This window comes from Neovison vison, chromosome 3, assembly GCF_020171115.1.
Source record: "Neovison vison isolate M4711 chromosome 3, ASM_NN_V1, whole genome shotgun sequence".
NCBI classification, from domain to species: domain Eukaryota; kingdom Metazoa; phylum Chordata; class Mammalia; order Carnivora; family Mustelidae; genus Neogale; species Neogale vison.
The window spans coordinates 82,984,915-83,006,181 of NC_058093.1; the positions used below are offsets into that span (position 1 = coordinate 82,984,915).

Genomic DNA, 21,267 nt, shown 5'->3' on the forward strand with positions numbered 1-21,267 from the left:
GGAGAAAGAACAAGAAAGAAACCCTAAGCCCAGCAGGAGAAGAGAAATCATAAAGATCAGAGCAGAAATCAATGAAATAGAAACCAAAAAAACAATAGAACAAATCAACGAAACTAGGAGCTGGTTCTTTGAAAGAATTAATAAAATTGATAAACCCCTGGCCAGACTTATCAAAAAGAAAAGAGAAAGGACCCAAATAAATAAAATCATGAATGAAAGAGGAGAGATCACAACTAACACCAAAGAAATACAAACTATTATAAGAACATACTATGAGCAACTCTACGCCAACAAATTTGACAATCTGGAAGAAATGGATGCATTCCTAGAAACAAATAAACTACCACAACTGAACCAGGAAGAAATAGAAAGCCTGAACAGACCCATAACCAGTAAGGAGATTGAAACAGTCATTAAAAATCTCCAAACAAACAAAAGCCCAGGGTCAGACGGCTTCCCGGGGGAATTCTACCAAACATTTAAAGAAGAACTAATTCCTATTCTCCTGAAACTGTTCGAAAAATAGAAATGGAAGGAAAACTTCCAAACTCATTTTATGAGGCCAGCATCACCTTGATCCCAAAACCAGACAAGGATCCCATCAAAAAAGAGAGCTATAGACCAATATCCTTGATGAACACAGATGCGAAAATTCTCACCAAAATACTAGCCAATAGGATTCAACAGTATATTAAAAGGATTATTCACCACGACCAAGTGGGATTTATTGCAGGGCTGCAAGGTTGGTTCAACATCCGCAAATCAGTCAATGTGATACAACACATCAATAAAAGAAAGAACAAGAACCATATGATACTCTCAATAGATGCTGAAAAAGCATTTGACAAAGTACAGCATCCCTTCCTGATCAAAACTCCTCAAAGTGTAGGGATAGAGGGTACATACCTCAATATCATCAAAAACAAACAAACAAAAAAACCCAAACCCCAAAAAACAAAGGATAGCAGTAATGAGCCATCTTAAAGCTAAAGTTAGAAAAAATAAAAGCCATGAATGGGTAAAGGAAGCATCTATAAGGTCTAGCTGTAAGAGAAACAGAAGAGGACAGAGATGTGGGGAGAGGCAGTCTCCCTGAGTGGTCATGACTCTCTAAAGGAGACTCAGAGAAAAAGAGAACTTCCATGATATGTTTCAAGTTATGGTTTGTTAGTGTCCTTATATACACTCACCTTTCCTCTTAACATGAATGGGTTTCTGTTCCTTACATCCTAAACTCCAAACCTAAGACAAGGACTAAAGGAAAGTCACGGAGGAGTCAAAATGCAAAAGGTTGTCTTGAACAAGAAGGGAAAATTCAATCCTCAGTGATCTTAAGAAAGAAAGTAAGAATGTGTGTTAAAGCAGGAGTCGAAGGAAGTCCATAGCTCAAATACATTTCTCAAAAAATGAAAAATATTAAAATTAAATGAGTTGGAAAAGAACCATAAAGACTCATATTTAGGTCTTTAATCCATTTTGAAGTTATTTTTCTATATAATGTAAGAAAGTGGTCCAGTTTCATTCTTTTGCATGTAGCTAACCAGTTTTCCCAACATCATTTGTTGAAGAGACTGTCTTTTTCCCACTGGATAATCTTACCCGCTTTGTTGAAGATTAACTGACCATATAATTGTAGGTTTGTTTCTGGGTTTTCTATTTGTTCTATTGATCTATGTGTCTATTTTTGTGCCAGTACCATAATGTTTTCATTTCTACAATGAAGGAAATAATCAACAAAATTAAAAGGCAACCTACAGAATGGGAGAAGATATTTGCAAATGACGTATCAGATAAAGGGTTAGTATTTGAAATCTATAAAGAACTTCTACAACTCAACATCCCAAAACCAAATAATCCAATTGAAACATGGGCTGAAGATAGGAATAGACATTTCTCCAAAGAAAAAATACAGATGGCCAAAGCATTCATCATCAGGTAAATGCAAATCCAAACCACAAGAAGATACTGCCTCACACTTGTTGAATGGCTAAAATCAAACACATAAGATACAGCAAGTGTTGGTGAATATGTGGAGACAAAGGAATCCTCTTGTGCTGTTGGTGGGAATGCAAACTGATGCAGCCACTGTAGAAAACAGCATGGAGGTTCCTCAAAAAGTTAAAATTACAACTATCGTATAGTCCAGTAGTCACACTACTAGGTATCTAACCCCAAAATACAAAAACACGTATTCAAAGGATATATGCACCCCTATGTTTATTGTAAAACAGCCAAATTATGGAGGCAACCAAATGTCCATTGATAGGTGAATGGATAAAGAAGCTGTGTGATAAAGATATATATATCAAGTGAAATATTATTCAGCTGTAAAAAAGAATGAAATCTTACCATTTGCAATGATATGGATGGAGCTAGAGAGCATAATGCTAAGTATAATAAGGTAGTCAAAGAAACACTATATCATGATTTCCCTCATCTGTAGAATTTAAGAAACAAAACAAATGAGCAAAACACAAAAAACAAACAAACAAACAAAAAACAGAGAGAGGGAAGCAAAGCAAGAAACAGACTTCTACCTATGGAGAACAAACTGGTGGTTGCCAAAGGGGAGGTGGGTGGAGGATGGGTAAAAGAGGTGATGGGTATTAAGGAGTGTACTTGTGAAGAGCACTGAGTAATGTATAAAATAGCTGAATCTCTTTATTATAAGCCTGAAACTAATATAACACTGTATGTTAACTATACTGAAATTAATAAAATAAAATAAGACATATTTGAGAATAGAGATGAAATGAATAAGTTCCCAGGAAAATGTGAAACATCACAATTATAACAAAAAGAAATAAAGATCTCAAATAAGTAATAAAGGAACTAAGGGGCATGTGGATGGCTCAGTTGGTTAAGCATCTGCCTTCAGCTCAGTGTCCTGGGATTGAGCCCTGCAGACTGCTTCTCCCTCTCCTATAAGAATAGGACTTCATATGTTTGTTGATGCAAAAATGTATTCCCTGTTTGCAAAATCTTAAATCGGATTTGTAAGATAAAGCAGTAAAATGTGTAAGTAATATATTAGACAGTAATGATAATACTGCCTGAATTTCTACCTTAAAGTTAAAAGCATGACCTTTTCCTTCCAATTCAGAATTATAATATATTCTCAGTGATTTTCAACAAATCCTCTTCTTACTCCCAATCGGTCAACTTCCCTTCCTTGCCACTGTCCTGTGTCATTGCTACTAATCCCTTTGGTGTGTTAGGGTTGAACGTGAACATCATGAACATTTGCTCTGTCCGCAGTTTACTGGGCAGGAGGCTGGGCTTCCCTTCCAAAGTTGGTGAACTTCAGGTTAGAAGATCAGATTTCCCAAACCGGGATAAAAGTTGAGAAGAGATCAGGGTCCTGGATAAGAAGATGTCTGCTACCAGTGACCTCCCGCTGCCCCAATCTGGCATGCCTTGTTAACTTGAGTTAGAATAACTTAGAAGTACTGGTTTATAAATCATAGGAATGAATGAAATTAGCAATATTTTGATTTGGGGGGTGTACTATTTTTCCCATATGGTTTCACCATCTATTTCCTGCTAATCCGTGAAGATGACATAAGGCTAGAGATGTCTTTGGAAAAAGAGATGTCAATCACAAACCATTTTGCTTTTCTGTTTTGCTATTTTAATTAGTAGTATTTTAATTAACCAGAAAAGTCTGGTTAATATAGTTTGCTTTCCTTAATTCTGACTTTTGACTTGAAGTGATTTATTTCTTTACATTAGTATTGGAGGGGTTAAGAGGAGATTCTGAAGCCTACTGAAAACAGATTAAGTGAACATAAATTTAAAAGTTAGACAGGAATATATCCCACAGGATTGTCAAACTTCTCAGTTCCCTAAAACATGCAGTAGCTTCTTTTCCCCTTTGTCCATAAACTCTCACAAGAGTGAGAGCTGAATAGTTTGTTAGAAGGCCTTTATCTTTATGCTGTTTGGTCTCCATATAACTGAAAGGATACCAAAAGGTCTGCAGCTTACTGTTTCTGGAACTAACAGCATTCCAGTAATGCAAAACTAAAAGAAATATACTGTAACTCCTAGTAGAGAATTACAGGATATATAAGAGGTTGAAAGCCCTTTAATTTTTTTTTAAAGATTTGTTTATTTGTTTTTAGTGGGAGAGAGTGAGAGGGAGAGAGAGAGAGAGAAAGAGAGCCTGAGCAGGGGGAGGGGCAGAGGGAGAGGGAGAGAGAATCTCTAGTAGACTCTCCACTGAGCACAGAGCCCAACACCCATGAGGCTTGAACCCCTGACTCTGATACCAACATCTGAGCCCAAACCAAGAATTAGATGCTCAACCAACTGAGCTGCCCAGGCACCCTGGCAGTGAATTTTTTTTTAAACTTAGTTTTAAACTGCTTTAAATTTGCAATTACATTGAATGAAGAAATGAAAGTAAATCTTTCATTGTAAACATTATTCCATAAGTGAATACTACACTAAAATATTTCTTTAAATACATCAAGAGATAATAATTCCTAAACTCATTATAACAAGAAAGAGTGGGACAGATATTACAAATGCTGTATATATTCCAGGCCTGACACAGACAAATACAGGCAGCCATCCTGTAAAGGATGAAGAGAAGTTCCTCAGGTAAACTATAGGACAGACCATTTAGCATCAAGTCAGAGCTCAGGCTAGTTCTTTTTGCTTTAAGCTGTTGTTTGATTTTTCTACTTAGAGCCACAATATAGATATAATACTTATTAAGGAGTAATTTGGAAAGATGCTCAATATTATTAATCTTCAGGGAGATCAAATTAAAAACACAATGAGATGTCACCTCATACTTGTTCACATAGCTAGCCAAGAGACAAGATATAACAAGTGTTGATGATGATGTGGAGAAAAGAGAACCCTCATGCACTGTTGGTGGGAATGTAAATTATGGCGGCCATTATGGAAAACAGTATGGATGTTAATCAAAAAATTAAAAATAGAACTACATATGATCCAGCAATTCCACTTCTCGGTACATATCCAAAGAAAACAAAGATAAAACATTAATTTGAAAGATATATGTACCCCCATGTTCAGTACAATAATATTTACAATGGCCAAGATACAGAAAGTACCTGAGTCCATTGATGAATGAATGAATAAAGTAAGTGGGGGTATGTGTGTGTGTGTGTGTGTGTGTACTGTACACACACACACATATACATATATATTTACACACACACACACACACACACATTACTACTTATTGAGGAATACAAGAGAAACAATCTTGCCATTTGCCACAACAGGGATGGACCTAGAAGGCATTACGGTAAGTGAAATCAGTCAGACAAAGACAGACAAATGCTTATGATTTTGCTTGTAAGTGGAATTAGAACAAAACAAAAACCAAGCCTATATGTACAGAGAACAGATTGATGGTTGCCAGTAGAGTTATTGAGAAGAAGGCAAAATAGGTGAAGAGGTACATATAAAAGAACAAATAAGTCATGGAGATATCATGTACAGCATAATTGCATATTTAAAAGTTGCTAAGACCTTAAAAGGCTTCATCTCAAGGAAAAAAAATTTTGTGACTATTTATCGTGATGAATGTTCCCTAGAATTATTGTAGTGATCATTTCACAATATATACAAATATCAGTCATTAAGGTAATAGCTGAAATTAATATAATGTTATATGTGAATTATACCTCAATAAACAAAAAGTAGTAATTTGGAGGATGAGACACAACTGAAAAGGCAGGGAAAAAAGCTCTTTTAGTACTCAGTCTATGGTGAACATCATTAGTTCCTGAACTGTAGAGTGCTTAAGAATTACCACTATCATTTGTTAAAATGCACATGCCCAGGCCAGACTGATGGTATCCTGACTGAGAAGCTATAGCACAGCATTTAGGCATCTCTATTTTTAACAACACCACCAGGTAATTTTGATAGAATAGAAAGTCTAGCTACAATATACTGAAAAAACACTGGTCTATAATATAAAAAAAGGAAAAAAATATCTGGCAATTGTCTAGTTGATTTTGTTAATAAAAAACAAAACAAAACAAAACAAACAAACAAACAAAAAAAACAATCAAACCCCGTAACAAAGACTTGGAATTTGGATTTATGCTGTATTACTGTGTATTGTCTACACTGCTCTTATTACAGAAATAGCTATAGCAATAAAGAAATGCCATATCATGTTTTCCAGAAAACCCACTTTATTTTTTTTTTTTAAAGATTTTATTTATTTATTTGAGAGAGAGAGACAGTGAGAGAGAGCATGAGCGAGGAGAAGGTCAGAGAGCGAAGCAGACTCCCCATGGAGCTGGGAGCCTGATGTGGGACTCGATCCCAGGACTCCAGGATCACGCCCTGAGCCGAAGGCAGTCGTCCAACCAACTGAGCCACCCAGGCGTCCCCAGAAAACCCACTTTAATATGAACTTTGTCTACATTACTAGAAAAATAGACATTTTCAATAAATAGCACCATTTTTATATTCAGAAAAAAATGAAGTAATTCCTACTTTGTGAGAAAAAAAAGCAAAACAGAAATTTATATGATGTAGTATGGCAGACTGAAGGAGGCTACAGAAAGGAGTATTAAATGTTCCATTTGTTGTTTAATAATTCAAGTCTGAGAGAACAGAAAAAAAATACATATAAAGGTCAACAGAAATATTATTGTATAGAATACATGTTGCAGATTTATATTCCTTGAGAAACAAATGCAAAACTTAAGACAAATGAATATTAACTGTTTCCAGAATAACGATTTGTAAATATTTGCTTTTATCTGACAACTTTATCAATATGTCTATTAGCTTTCAGACTATTAAGCTTTGACAAGATACAGGCTAATTGAAGAAATATGACTATTGGAAAAATATCTGGAAGCTTCCATTAATTTTTTCTTACATGCTTACTAAAATCAGGCAGATGAACACATTAGATGGGAATGCTGCCTGCTGATAAGAATCTCGTTCTTTGTTTTAGGTAAAGCCCAAAGTATATTACTTATGAAATATATGAAGTCAAAAGAAAAGCATTCTAGAATCAAAAATCACTTTGAGGCTGGAAAAAGAGATTTAAATAGTATAAATTATATTAAATCATCTGTGTATTTGCTAAAATTCAATGCATAGAAATAAGTCATTGAGTCATTCAGTCTGAGCAAAGCAAGATTATGTAAAAAATATAGCTGGGCTGTTGGATCCTGTTGGCTAGGATCTTGTTGAGAATCTTAGCATCCATATTCATCAGTGATATTGGTCTAAAATTCTCCTTTTTGGTATGGTCTTTGCCTGGTTTTGGGATCAGGGTAATGCTGGCTTCATATAAAGAGTCTGGAAGTTTTCCTTCTGCTTCAATTTTTTGAAACAGCTTCAGGAGAATAGGTGTTATTTCTTCTTTGAAGGTTTGGTAGAATTCCCCAGGGAATCCGTCAGGTCCTGGGCTTCTTGTTTTTTGGGAGGTTTTTGATCACTGCTTCAATCTTGTTATTAGATATTGGTATATTCAGGTTGTCGATTTCTTCCTGGTTCAATTTTGGTAGTTTATATTTTTCCAGGAATGCATCCATTTCATCTAGGTTGCTAAGTTTATTGGCATATAACTGTTGATAATAACTTCTGATGAATGTTTCTACTTCCTTGGTGTTAGTTGTGATCTCTCCCTTTTCATTTATAATTTTATGAATTTGGGCTTTCTCTCTAGCCAACAGAATCCAACAGCACATTAAAAAGATTATCCACCATGATCAGGTGGGATTCATCCCTGGGCTACAAGGATGGTTCAACATTCGCAAATCAATCAATGTGATACAACAAATTAATATGAGAAGAGAGAAGAACCACATGGTCCTCTCAATTGATGCAGAAAAAGCACTTGACAAAATCCAGCATCCGTTCCTGATTAAAACGCTTCAAAGTATAGAGATAGAGGGAACACTCCTGAACCTCATCAAATCTATCTATGAAAGACCCACAGCAAATATCATCCTCAATGGGAAAAAGCTTGCAGCCTTCCCATTGAGATCAGGAACAAGACAAGGATGCCCACTTTCACCACTCTTGTTCAACGTAGTATTAGAAGTCCTAGCAACAGCAATCAGACAACAAAGAGAAATAAAAAGTATCCAAATTGGCAATGAAGAAGTCAAACTTTCTCTCTTCGCAGATGACATGATTCTTTATATGGAAAACCCAAAAGACTCCACCCTCAAACTACTAGAACTCATATAGCAATTCAGCAACATGGCAGGATACAAAGTCAATGTGCAGAAATCAGTGGTTTTCTTATACACTAACAATGAAAATACAGAAAGGGAAATTAGAGAATCGATTCCATTTACTATAGCACCAAGAACCATAAGATACCTGGGAATAAACCTAACCAAAGAGGTAAAGGATCTGTACTTGAGGAACTACAGAACACTCATGAAAGAAATTGAGGAAGACACAAAAAGATGGAAGACCATTCCATGCTCTTGGAAGAATCAGAAGAATAAACATTGTTAAAATGTCTATACTGCCTAGAGCAATCTATACTTTTAATGCCATTCCGATCAAAATTCCACCGGTATTCTTCAAAGAGCTGGAGCAAATAATCCTAAAATTTGTATGGAATCAGAAGAGACCCCGAATCGCTAAGGAAATGTTGAAAAACAAAAATAAAGCTGGGGGCATCATGTTACCTGATTTCAAGCTTTATTACAAAGCTGTGATCACCAAGACAGCATGGTACTGGCATAAAAACAGACACATAGACCAGTGGAACAGAGTAAAGAGCCAAGATATGGACCCTCAACTCTATGGTCAATTAATCTTCGACAAAACAGGAAAAAATATACAGTGGAAAAAAGACAGTCTCTTCAATAAATGGTGCTGGGAAAACTGGACAGCTATATGTAGAAGAATGAAACTCGACCATTCTCTTACACCGTACACAAAGATAACCTCAAAATGGATAAAAGACCTCAACGTGAGACAGGAATCCATCAGAATCCTAGAGGAGAACACAGGCAGTAATCTCTTCAATATCAGCCACAGCAACTTCTTTCAAGATATGTCTCCAGGGACGCCTGGGTGGCTCAGTTGGTTAGGCGGCTGCCTTCGGCTCAGGTCATGATCCCAGGGTCCTGGGATCGAGTCCCACATCGGGTTCCTTGCTCGGCAAGAGGCCTGCTTCTCCCTCTGCTTCTGCCTGCCTCTCTGTCTGCCTGTGCTCACTCGCTCTCCTTCTGTCTCTGACAAATAAATAAATAAAATTAAAAAAAAAAAAAAAGATATGTCTCCAAAGGCAAAGGAAACAAAAGTGAAAATAAACTTTTGGGACTTCATCAAAATCAAAAGCTTCTGCACAGCAAAGGAAACAGTCATAAAAACAAAGAGGCAACCCACGGAATGGGAGAAGATATTTGCAAATGACAGTACAGACAAAAGGTTGATATCCAGGATCTATAATGAACTCCTCAAACTCAACACACACGAAACAGGCAAACATATCAAAAAATGGGCAGAAGATATGAACAGACACTTCTCCAATCAAGACATACAAATGGCTATCAGACACATGAAAAAATGTTCATCATCATTAGCCCTCAGGGAGATTCAAATTAAAACCACATTGAGATATCACCTTACACCAGTTAGAATGGCCAAAATTAACAAAACAGGAAACAACATGTGTTGGAGAGGATGTGGAGAAAGGGGAACCCTCTTACACTGTTGGTGGGAATGCAAGTTGGTGCAGCCTCTTTGGAGAACAGTGTGGAGATTCCTTAAGAAATTAAAAATAGAGCTTCCCTATGACCCTGCAATTGCACTCCTGGGTATTTACCCCAAGGATACAGATGTCGTGAAAAGGAGGGCCATCTGTACCCCAATGTTTATAGCAGCAATGGCCACGGTCGCCAAACTATGGAAAGAAGCAAGATGTCCTTCAATGGCCGAATGGATAAGGAAGATATGGTCCATATACACTATGGAGTATTATGCCTCCATCAGAAAGGATGAATACCCAACTTTGTAGCAATATGGACGGGACTGGAAGAGATTATGCTGAGTGAAATAAGTCAAGCAGAGAGAGTCAATTATCATACGGTTTCACTTATTTGTGGGGCATAACAAATAGCATGGAGGACATGGGGAGTTAGAGAGGAGAAGGGAGTTGGGGTAAATTGGAAGGGGTGGTGAACCACGAGAGAGTATGGACTCTGAAAAACAATCTGAGGGGTTTGAAGTGGCGGGGGTGTGGGAGGTTGGGGTACCAGGTGGTGGGTATTATAGAGGGCACGGATTGCATGGGGCACTGGGTGTGGTGAAAATATAATGAATACTGTTTTTCTGAAAATAAACAAATTGAAAAAATTAAAAAAATATATAGCTGGGCTGAAAATTAAACCTGAACATTTTTGTTTGTTAGTGTGCCAAAATATAAATTCATGTGATACAACTATTTTTAGATATGATTTTTTTTAACCTAGTAAGTACTATTCTTTAATATCATTCTCTGAAACTTATCTAAAAATTAATCAACATTTCTCTAAGCCCTTTATGGAAGATAAAAAACAACTTGAAACATACCTTGAGACTATCTAAGATTAAATAAAATATTCAGAAACCTCAAAACATTTTCTTCTCTGGTCTCTTCCATTATAAGGTTTATGAAAGAGTCCTGGGAGTTTCAATTTACTGATTTGAAATGTAGACTTTACAGACTTATGCAGAGTGATTTATGAATATGCCTGTTAAGGGAGAGAACCATTCCTATCCTAATCAGTCTCTTTTATTTGCTTTTCTTAGAGAAACACTAAAAGGAATTCCCAAAGAGGTTAGTATGAAGAACTTCTGAAAACCAAAAAGGATAAGAGTGTGGGGTGCATGTTCTATTTAAATTTAAAATTACTGCCATGGACTGAGTTGAGTGCCCCTAAAATTCTGTCAAAGTCCTTAACCACCCCCATCCCCCCTCCCTCATGATGACAGTATTGGAGGTAGGGCCTTTTAGGACTCAATTAAGTTTAAATGAAGTCATAAGGGTGGGGTCCTCGTCCAATTGAGTAGTGTCCTTGTGAGAGTAGAAAGAGACATTAGGAGTAGGACAGCACAGAAAAGGCCATGTGAGGACATAGCAAGAAGACAGCTATCTGAGGTAAGCCAAGGAGAGAGACTCCAGGATGAAGCAGACCTGTCAACACCTAGTCTTGGACTTTAGCCTCCAGAGCTATGAGAAAATAAATATCTATTGTTTAAGTCATGCAGTCTGTGGCAGTTTGTATAGCAGCCTTATAAAACTAATATGTATGTAATGTATTATGTCATATATGTGAGTTATAAAGTATAATAATAAATGCCCACAAACACATACCTAACCTCTAATTTCAAACTCACTGCCCCAGAAAACACAAGCACTTTAAATTTTGTATTCAGGGACGCCTGGCTGGCTCAGTTGGTTAAGCAGCTGCCTTCGGCTCAGGTCATGATCCCAGAGTCCTGGGATCGAGTCCCACATCGGGCTCCTTGATCAGCAGGGAGCCTGCTTCTCCCTCTGCCTCTGCCTGTGCTCGTTCTCTCTCCCTCTCTCTCTGACAAATAAATAAATAAAATCTTAAAAAAAATAAATTTTGTATTCATTATTCCTTTGCTTTTGAAAAAAAAAAGTTTTATCACATATTTAGCAATCTCAAAACAACATATTTTGTTCTGTTGGTCAAGTTGTCTATCCCTCTGCCAATACCACACTTTCTTCAATTCTCCACTTTACGACAAACCTTGTTATCTGACAGAACAAATTCATTTACCTTGTTCTTTAGGAGTCTGTTGGCTATTTTAGGCTCTTTGCTTTCTCATGTAAAATTTAGACCCAAGTAGACTTCCTCAAAATCCCTATTAGGATTTTTCACTGGAATCAAATTGATTTAGAAACCAATTTGGAAAAAACTGAAATCTTGTCTATATTTAATAAAAAATATTAATGCAACTCTCCATTTAGACTTAATGTTCCTCAATAAAATTTCTAGTTATTTCATAAAGATCTTGCACACTTTTCTTTCTATTTTATGTCTTTGTAGATGCAGTAAATAGTATCTTTTCTAACTTTTTAAATCTTAGAAATGCAATTTATTATTGTATATTGATTTTATAGTCAGTTTCCTTGCTAAACTCTTATTATATTTCTATTACGAGTTTACCTGTAAACTATTTTGAGTTTTCTATTTAGATAGGATATAATCTACAAATGAATATAGCTTAATTTCTTCCTTTCCAAATGGTTATATTTGATATTTCTTTTCTGTTCTTGTTGTGAGGATTCTGACCTCTACTATAATGTCAAATTGTCTTGTTTGAACTTTAAAGAAAATGCCTCTAAAAAATAAAATAAAGAAAGTACCTCTAATATTTTATTGGTAAAAATAAAATTTGCTGCATATTCTTGATAGACACCTTTTATCAAGTTAGGGAATCTTCCCTTCCTTTCCAGTTTCGCTAAGAGGTGTTTTTTTTTTTTCTCCATGAATGAGTTAACTAAAATAAAAAAAAAAAACAACTATCGATGCAACTAGGTATTTGTCAAAAGGATACAAGAAAGCTGAATTGAAGGGATACATGGATCCTGATGTTTATAGCAGTACTATCAACAATAGCCAAGTTATGGAAAGAGCCCAAATATCCATTGACTGATGAATGGATAAGGAAGATGTATTGCCTGTGTGCATGTGTGTGTGCATGTGCGTGCAGTCACACACACACACACACACACAATGTAATATTACTGTCATCGAAAAGAATGAAATCTTGCTATTGGCAACAACATGGTGAACTAAAGTGTATTATGCTAAATGAAATAAGTCATTTACTAATTAAGACAAATATGATTGTATTGGTTTCACTCATATGTAGAATTTAAGAAACAAAACAGATGAACATGGGGGAAGGGAAGGAAAAACAAAATAAGATTAAAAACAGAGAGGGAGATAAACCATAACTCTTAGCAATAGACAACAAACTGAGGGTTGACGAGGGGGACCTGGTGGGGTTGGGATAAATGGGTGATGGGTATTGAGGAGGGCACTTGTGGTATGCACAGGGTGTTCTATGTAAGTGATGAATCACTGAATTCTACTTCTGAAAACAATACTATAGTATATGTTAACTAACTTCGATTTAAATTAAAACAGAATCTATCGAGATGACCATTTATCTCCTTTAATTTGCTATGCTAAATGACATGCATACATCCCATCCCTTTGCCATTAATGTTAAACCATACTTGCATTCTTTTGATGTCCTTCTTGATCATGATGTATTTTCTTTTCTTTGGAACATTGTTATATTCTGCTTGCTAAAGTTTTGTGTAGGATTTGATATTAACATTCATAAATAAGAGTTAATTGTACTTTTCCTTTCTCTTGTTTTTGTTTGGTTTTAATAATAAGGTTTTGATAAAGACGCATACAGCTGAGTTTGGGAATAACTCTTCCTTTTTCTCTTTTCCATTAAAATGCATAAATTTGAAATATCAGAGGATATTTGAAAGGCAAAAGGTCAGTTGTAACCATGTGAGATGTGTGTGTGTGTGTGTGTATGTGTGTGTGCTTTAATGAGAAGGCTTTGACAAAATATTTAATTATTTAATGGTTATAGGAGTACGCTGGCGTTCAATGTTTTCTTGAGTCGTTTCTGGTAAGGTATAACTCTTAGGAGTTTGTGCATTTCACCCAAGTTTTCACAATTTATTGGTATATAGTGTCCACTGAATCCTCTTATCTTTTAAATATCTACTTGGTTTATAAGTAGAGTATTTTTACTCATAATATTGTTTACTTCTGATTTTTCTCCTTAATTTTTAACTGATTAAACTTCCAGAGGTTTATCTATTTTATAGATCTTTTTAAAAAAAGCTATTTCAGGCTTTGTTGATCCCACCTGCTAAATGTGTATTTTTCATTTCATTAATTTCTGCTCTTTATTATCTCATTCTTAAATTTTTTCAAAGGTGCTGTTCATTTTCTAACTCATTAAATTGGAAGCCTATGTCATGAAATTTCAGCCTCCCTCCATTTTTAATTTAAGCATTTAAGGTTATATATCCTATAAATTTAACATGTTTAGCTTTTATCGCTTCTCGGCCTTTTGGCTAAGATCAAGTGTAGCTTTTGTCTAGCTAAAAGTACAATCTTTTTGGTTCATAAGTTACTCTTTTTAAAACAAATTTCTAAATTTATAATCATTTAAAAATTTATCTTTTTGCTATTGACTTTTATGTCAGAAGATGTGGTAAGAAAATTCTTTGAAATTTATTGAACTTTTGTGCTAAAAATATAGTCAATTTTTGTAAATGGTTAATCACTTAAGAATGCATATTTCCTAATTGTTGGGTGCACAGTTCTATGTAGACAAATGTACATTAAAATTCATTAATATGTTGATAAATTTCTTCCTTTAATTTTATTGAATTTTTATCTATTTTGAGGCTAAGTTATCATGTGTATGCAGGCTTAATATTGTTATATTTTTCTAGTGAACTTACTATTATGTAGTAAGGTCTCCCTATCTCTAGTCTTGCTTGTTAAATTAAAATTGATAGCTTTTGTTCATTTGTTGTTTGCTCAGCATAACTTTTTACTATTCTTTTATTTTTAACCTTTTCATGTCTTTATGTTTGTAGAGTGTCACTAACTACAATTTTCATTGGCAATTATATATTCCACTTTGGCAAGTTCAATTCTGCCAGATTATTTTTTTAAACATTTCAAATTTGTTCTTATATATTTTGTAACAGCTAATTGCAATACCTTCAGTCCTTGGGCCAGGGGGTATGGCGGAGCGGGGGAGTCTGCATCTGAAATTTGTCTTTTCTGCTCTCACTCATGGTGGCTTATTTCCATATGTGTTTTTTAGTTTAGGCAGATTTTAATTATGTGTTTTTTAGGTTAGCTAGATTTTAATTATAAACTCATTTTTGGTTGACAAAATTTGTAAACAAAACAAAATAAGAGGACAAAACCTCTCACTTTAAGTGAAATTATTTCTCCAGCTTCTCTGTCTTGCTACTAGCCTATAGTTTTCTTCTGGATTAAGTGTTTTTATTATTATTTACCATTAAGAAGACCCTCCCTGTCATATGTTTATTGCTTATATTTTAGTGTCAGTTCAAGTTTTTTCATCCTTGCTTAAGATTTTATTTCTACCTGTGGAACTGAGCAATGAGGTAACATTAAGTTTTACACAGGACTTGATTATTTTTGTATTAAGGCAGCTCTTCAGAGTAATCTGTTACACTGCTAAAAATAGATGTCTTCATACTGATTTTCTACTTATTCCACTTCTGTGGTATTTGAGTATTTTCAAATTGGTGTTATTTTTATAATAAAAGCTCTAGTTCCAAAAAACTTTAATATAGCAATGCAGTCTTTAGCAAAAATGTATTACTTTTCCTATTAAATATTTCCTTTAGTTTTAATAATAACAATAAGGTATTAATATCATTTTCTTATGTTTACTATTTTATATCTTATACCTCAATTCCTCTAAGTCCTTTACATTTGGTACAATAATATGTAAAATTTGAATCTTACAAATATCAAGCATAGGACGATGTAAGCCACAAAAAAATTTACCTTCCAAAGAGGACAACAGATAGCCAATAATTATATGATTGTAATTACCTAATCACAAATTTGCAAAAAAGATTTTTCCGATATATAAAAATGAATTTCCTATATATGAAAATTTTCTATATATGAAAACTATTTCCTATGTAGGAAAAAATATGTTATTAAAATACCAAATTCTAAGTGAATTTTAATTAGATTAATGGACACTATGGAGATGCATTACAATAAAGCTAGCCAAAATTAATAAATAAAAATTTATTGATTAGAACTAGTGAGTTATTTCAAGATAATATAGGATAAACATTTCTCTCTTTTTTAATAATAGAAAAAGCTTAAGCATTTCTGGTAAGGAAAAAAGTTCTAACACAGCTGAAAAGCTATTTATGATAAGTATAAAAACTGAAACGATGCTGATAAAAAGTTGAATTATTTATTCTACTTAAAAGCAATATGAAAAGAAATTTAATCATGCCCTCATACTTGCAAAGCTATAACTTACTAAGCTGTAAAAGAAATGCTTAATGTAAGGAAATTAGATGTTACTCTTCAATTTTGGAAAGGTACGCTCCTAAACGCTTTAAAAGAAGTTAGCAATTTTGGAGGTTAATTTGAAAAAGTAGCAATATGATTCAGATCAACTTTGAAATTTATCAAAAAACCAAAGGTCATTAAACTGATTTTTTACTATTTTATCTTTGCTTAGAATAATTAAGGATGAATATATAAACCATTTCACTCACATAAACTATCATTTTTTAAGGAATGAAAATATATATAAATTAATGAATACTGCAGAATGCATTAAAAGAAAAAGACAATTTAAATGGCTTATCTGTAATTCTTTGAAATGCTCTGATTTTCAGAAGGAAATGCAGGAAGGTTTTTAAAAGAGGGTTTTCAGGCTCAATCCCAAATCCTGACTGCATAATTGATAATTTCTATATTGTGGGAACATCTTTTCACATAAATTTAATATAATAACAAATGGATACTTTAATTTCATTTATTCCCATGACAATCTCAAGAAATATGTACTCAATTCACCAAATTTCTGAAGTACAATGTTTAAATCCAAATTATGACCCAACTTTGCTTTTCCTCCCTTCTTTCCTTCCTATAGGTACCCACTATCAAGACTATCCTTGGAGAAGGGAGAGGATATAGAATATTTATACTGACAGAAGGAAAGAAAACAAAGCAAAAGGGAAGTACTAGAGGAAGCAAGTGAATTACTAGAGGCCTCCACAGAACAGACAGTTTTTCAACCTTCTTTTTAGATTTATATAAATTCATACATTTTGAGAAAAGAATTTAGAGGAAGTAGTAAGAGACCTATAATTATAACATCAATGGTCAGACTCCAAGAAGCAAAGAAAAAGTAGTCAAGGATGGCAACTATTTATTTGCATAAACTGTTCATAAGCAAAGACATACTTGCATCTTAGTAGCTTCCAACTGGCAATGATTTAGTATCCTAGGGAACATCTGTCAATGTCCAAAGACAATTTGATTATCATTATGGGTGTGTGTGTGTGTGTGTATGTAAGTACACACACTTGCAAGCATGCTACTGGCATCTAGTGAGTAGAGGCCAGAGATGCTGCTAATCCTACAATGCAGAGGACAGTCCCCAACAACAAAGATTTGTCCATTCCAAAACATCAGTAGTGCTGAGGATGAGAAACCCTGCCTTGCCCTTGCAGATGTGTTCCTTTCTTTCATTTCAAGCATGAATGATGGTTAAAAGAGCTAACGGGTGGTAGATGTGACTCACTAAGAAAATAATTTAGGTGCTTACTGAAGACAAAAATTGGGTAAATTTCCCAGAGAAAGACAAAGACCTGTACCTGACCCCTAGAAATTTTAAATGATGCAATGAGGATTTAAGATGAAAATTAATCTAGTATATACTGTTATCTGTGGACATTGGTTACCTTTGATTTTGAGTGCTTTCCTTATACAGGAAGACTTTGTCTTATTGTATTTGTAGATACTGTGGTTTTTTTTGTTTTGTTTTGTTTTTTTCAAATTGAAGGTCTGTGGCAACCCTACATTAAGCAAGTCTATTAGCATCATTTTTCCAACAGCATTGGTTGTTGTGTGTATTCTGACTGTTCTAGTGATGGCTGTTTTCCTGTCTCTCCCTCTCTTCGGGCCTTCCTATTCCCTGAGATACAATAATATTAAAATTAGGCCAATTAATAACCCTAAAATGGCCTCTAAGTGTTCAAATAAAAAAAAGGAGTCAGTTGATGTGGCAAATTTCACTGTTGTCTTGTCTTAAGAAATTGCCACAGCCACCTCAACACCTCAGCAGCCACCACCCTGATCAGGTAGTCAGCACCATCAAGGCAAGACCTTCCACCCGCAAAAAGAGTACAACTTGCTGAAAGCTCAGATGATGGATACCTAGAGTATTCTTAATTAAGGTATGTATATTGGTTTTTTTGGACAGAATGCTACTGAACATCTGATAAATCATAGCATAGTATAGACATAACATTTGCATGCATTGGGAAACAAAGAAATTTACTTGATTCAACTTACTGTACTATTTGTTTTATTGTAGTGGTCTGGAACTAAACCTGAAATATTTCTGAAGAATGCCTGTATTTTGTTAATTTTCTGCAGTATGATTCCAGTTTTCTTTTCTTCTCTCTCTCTCTCTCTCTCTCTCTCCCTTTTTTAAAGATTGTACTTATTTATTTGAGAGGGAGAGAAAGAGAGAGAGAGAGCGTGCAAGAGAGGGAAGTCAGAGGGAAAAGCAGACTCCTTGCCAAGCATGAACCCTGATGCGGGACTTGATCCTGGGACTCCAGGATCATGACCTGAGCAAAGGCAGTTGTTTAACCAGCTGAGCCACTCAGGCGCCTGACTCCAGTTTCCTCAAGGCAGAAATCTGAAAACTAGCATTTTTGGACTGTGTTACAACTGGGAAAGTAAATACCTTGGGTTCCAGCAAAACTGAATTCTTAGAGTATGATTTGCAACTGTAGGCAAGCAACCTGAGGATGCAACTCCTCTTGGAGAACTTGATTTGTTGGTGGAGGCATCAGGTTCTTTGGGGGATGACAATAGCATTCAGACTGATGCATCTTAAGTGCTTGGTGCCAGTGGAAACAGTGTTTTGCTACAAGAGCTCTGGAATATGCTTGTACAATGTTACTGACTGGGTACCTTCAGAGCTGCTCTGTGGTCCTACTGGAGTCTATTAGCTACCTAATTAATAACTTTAAGCATGTCTTCTTTATTGTTAAACTGGCCAGGGAGGATTATGTTATTTGTAATAAAGAATCTTGACTGAACAAAAATGTATGATTTAAAAATATTTCTTCCCTAAACTCCTTAGCTGCTAATAAAGTTACTAAAGTATCAGCAGTAATCCCAAAACTTGCTATTAAACTCTGGTATTTTGGATCTGATGCTTACAGTATTCTCCTTAGTAACATGTATAACACTTTGGAGAGGATGCTAAAATAAGAGAAAAGTCCAAGACTGTGGTATTCAAGATCAATATGTAACATAATATCTATATAGAGCAAGCATTTAAAAATGTTAGCTAAGAGGTTACCTTGAACTCAAGATAAATTCACTATATTGGAATAGTGATCAAGTATTTAAAATAGTATTGTTTTCTAGTACATCTGCATGAGAGATCATCTTCTTCAGTATTCCAGCATCCTGAGAGAATGTACTCTGTCTTCCATACCTCAACCTTAGGGCAAGAGAACAGAATGGTCACCTTCAGGCTCTCCTATTATAGGAAAACACTGAAATGAAAGGTCAGTAGGGGCTAACCCTTCATTTTCTTCTCTTTAATATCACTTTAAATTTTAGGTTCCACTTAGAAAGTGTTCAATAGGCACTTGCTAACTAATTATAATTTATGGAGGTTAAAAAAAAACCGAACAAGACACCTTAACAAGACTTGTAAAAAGAAATACAGAACCTGGTATCATATTGCTTTGTATGGCTCTAAGGGTGTTTTACATTGTAAATGACAAGATGATTGAGGGTTATTAAATACCTACATATACATTCAGAATCGTTCTATCTGACTTTGTAATAAAAAAATACATGAATATGTGCAGGTTCATGTGTGTAAACACATTCACATATATAAAGATCTTATTTCTCTGCAATAAGTAAACAGGCCTGTGTGCTATGTACTAAGTTTTGTTAACATTCTGGTGTGGCAAACTGTTATCTAGTAGGGTTCTCCAACCCAATTAAATATTTCAGTATATTATGTCAGTAAGGTAATGAGCTAAGCCTAGATTCAACATTTAAAAGGAATTTGTGCACTGAAGAAGGAGAGTGTGGAGGAAAGCCAGAAAGTCAATAGCAATATTATGAATAATTCTAATTAGTAAGCACTAAAAAAAAAAAGAAAAAAAGGATTGAGTTACCTGATGACTATAGAAAGTATTTTATTTGGTTCATGTTTTCATAGAGTATCTTCCAATAAATGTAACTGGTTTCAGAGTCTCTCAAAAAAAGTGACTTGCATTTAGATGGAAGCTTGTCCATCTATGTTCAGCAAATATCAATATTTATATAATATCAATACTATTTGTTTGAGATTTTCAAATCTTAAAGGTTCTAACACACTTTGATCCAGAAAGTCTTATGGTTTATCAGTTATTAGAAAGATAATGGATGTACTGTATAATAAATGAAAGCAAAAATGGCATATAGATAGCCTTTCCTTTTTTTTTTTTAAATATTTTATTTATTTATTTGACAGAAGGAGAGAGAGATCACAAGTAGGCAGAGAGGCAGGCAGAGAGAGGGGGAAGCAGGCTCACGACTGAGCAAACAGCCAGATGTGGGGCTCAATCCCAGGACCCCGAGACCATGACCTGAGCCGAAGGCAGAGGCTTAACCCACTGAGCCACCCAGGCGCCCCTAGCCTTTCCTTTTAATAGCAAATACAGAAAGACATTTTCATATTTTTCCCCATATCAGATGTAAGTCAACAAGAATCATTACTACATTAGGTCACTATCTCATTATTCAACATGTATTTTCCACTGTAATGAAATACTATCACTGAACAAGAGCTATTATAACTTGAATTGACTGAAATCTACCGAAGAATTGAGTAAAAATAAATAAGTAAACAAAAAATATTATCAAAGGTACTATCTCGGGTGCCTGGGTGGCTCAGTTGGTTGTGTCTGCTTTCTGTTCAGGCATGATACTTAAATCCCATGATCGAGTCCTGCATCGGTCTCCCTGCTCAGCAGGGGGTCTGCCTCTCCCTCTGACTTTCCCCCTCTCATGCTCGTTCTCTCTCATTCTCTCTCTCAAATAAATAAATAAAATCTTTAAAAAAAGATATCATCTCTTGGAAGATTTAGTTGAAAAATTGTTTCTACACAGACTAGATTGATTATATGTCCTTTCCTTATGCTTCTACACATTTTTTAAAAAACACTTCTTTTTCCATGAAGATGTTAGTTGAAACAAAAAAGATACTTTCTGCTCCCTGAAAAATTTATATATATATATTTCAGAAAGTATTTATTTATTCATTATTATTATTTACTTTTTAAGTAATCCAACGTGGGGCTTGAAATCATGACCCCAAGATCAAGTGTTGCAGGCTCTACTGACTAAGCAAGCTAGGCGCCCCTGCTCCCTCAAAAATCTGAATAGTTAATCCTATTAAAAAATTAGG

The 21,267-nt window shown here is 34.9% G+C and overlaps 1 protein-coding gene and 1 pseudogene across 3 annotated transcripts in view; one reads left to right on the plus strand and one right to left on the minus strand.

The window, feature by feature from the left end:
- Window positions 1-21,267, minus strand: part of MBD5 (methyl-CpG binding domain protein 5) — a 151,712-nt gene that overhangs the window by 108,529 nt on the left and 21,916 nt on the right. The window lies entirely within an intron of this gene.
- LOC122903697 lies at window positions 14,085-14,199 on the plus strand (annotated as a pseudogene).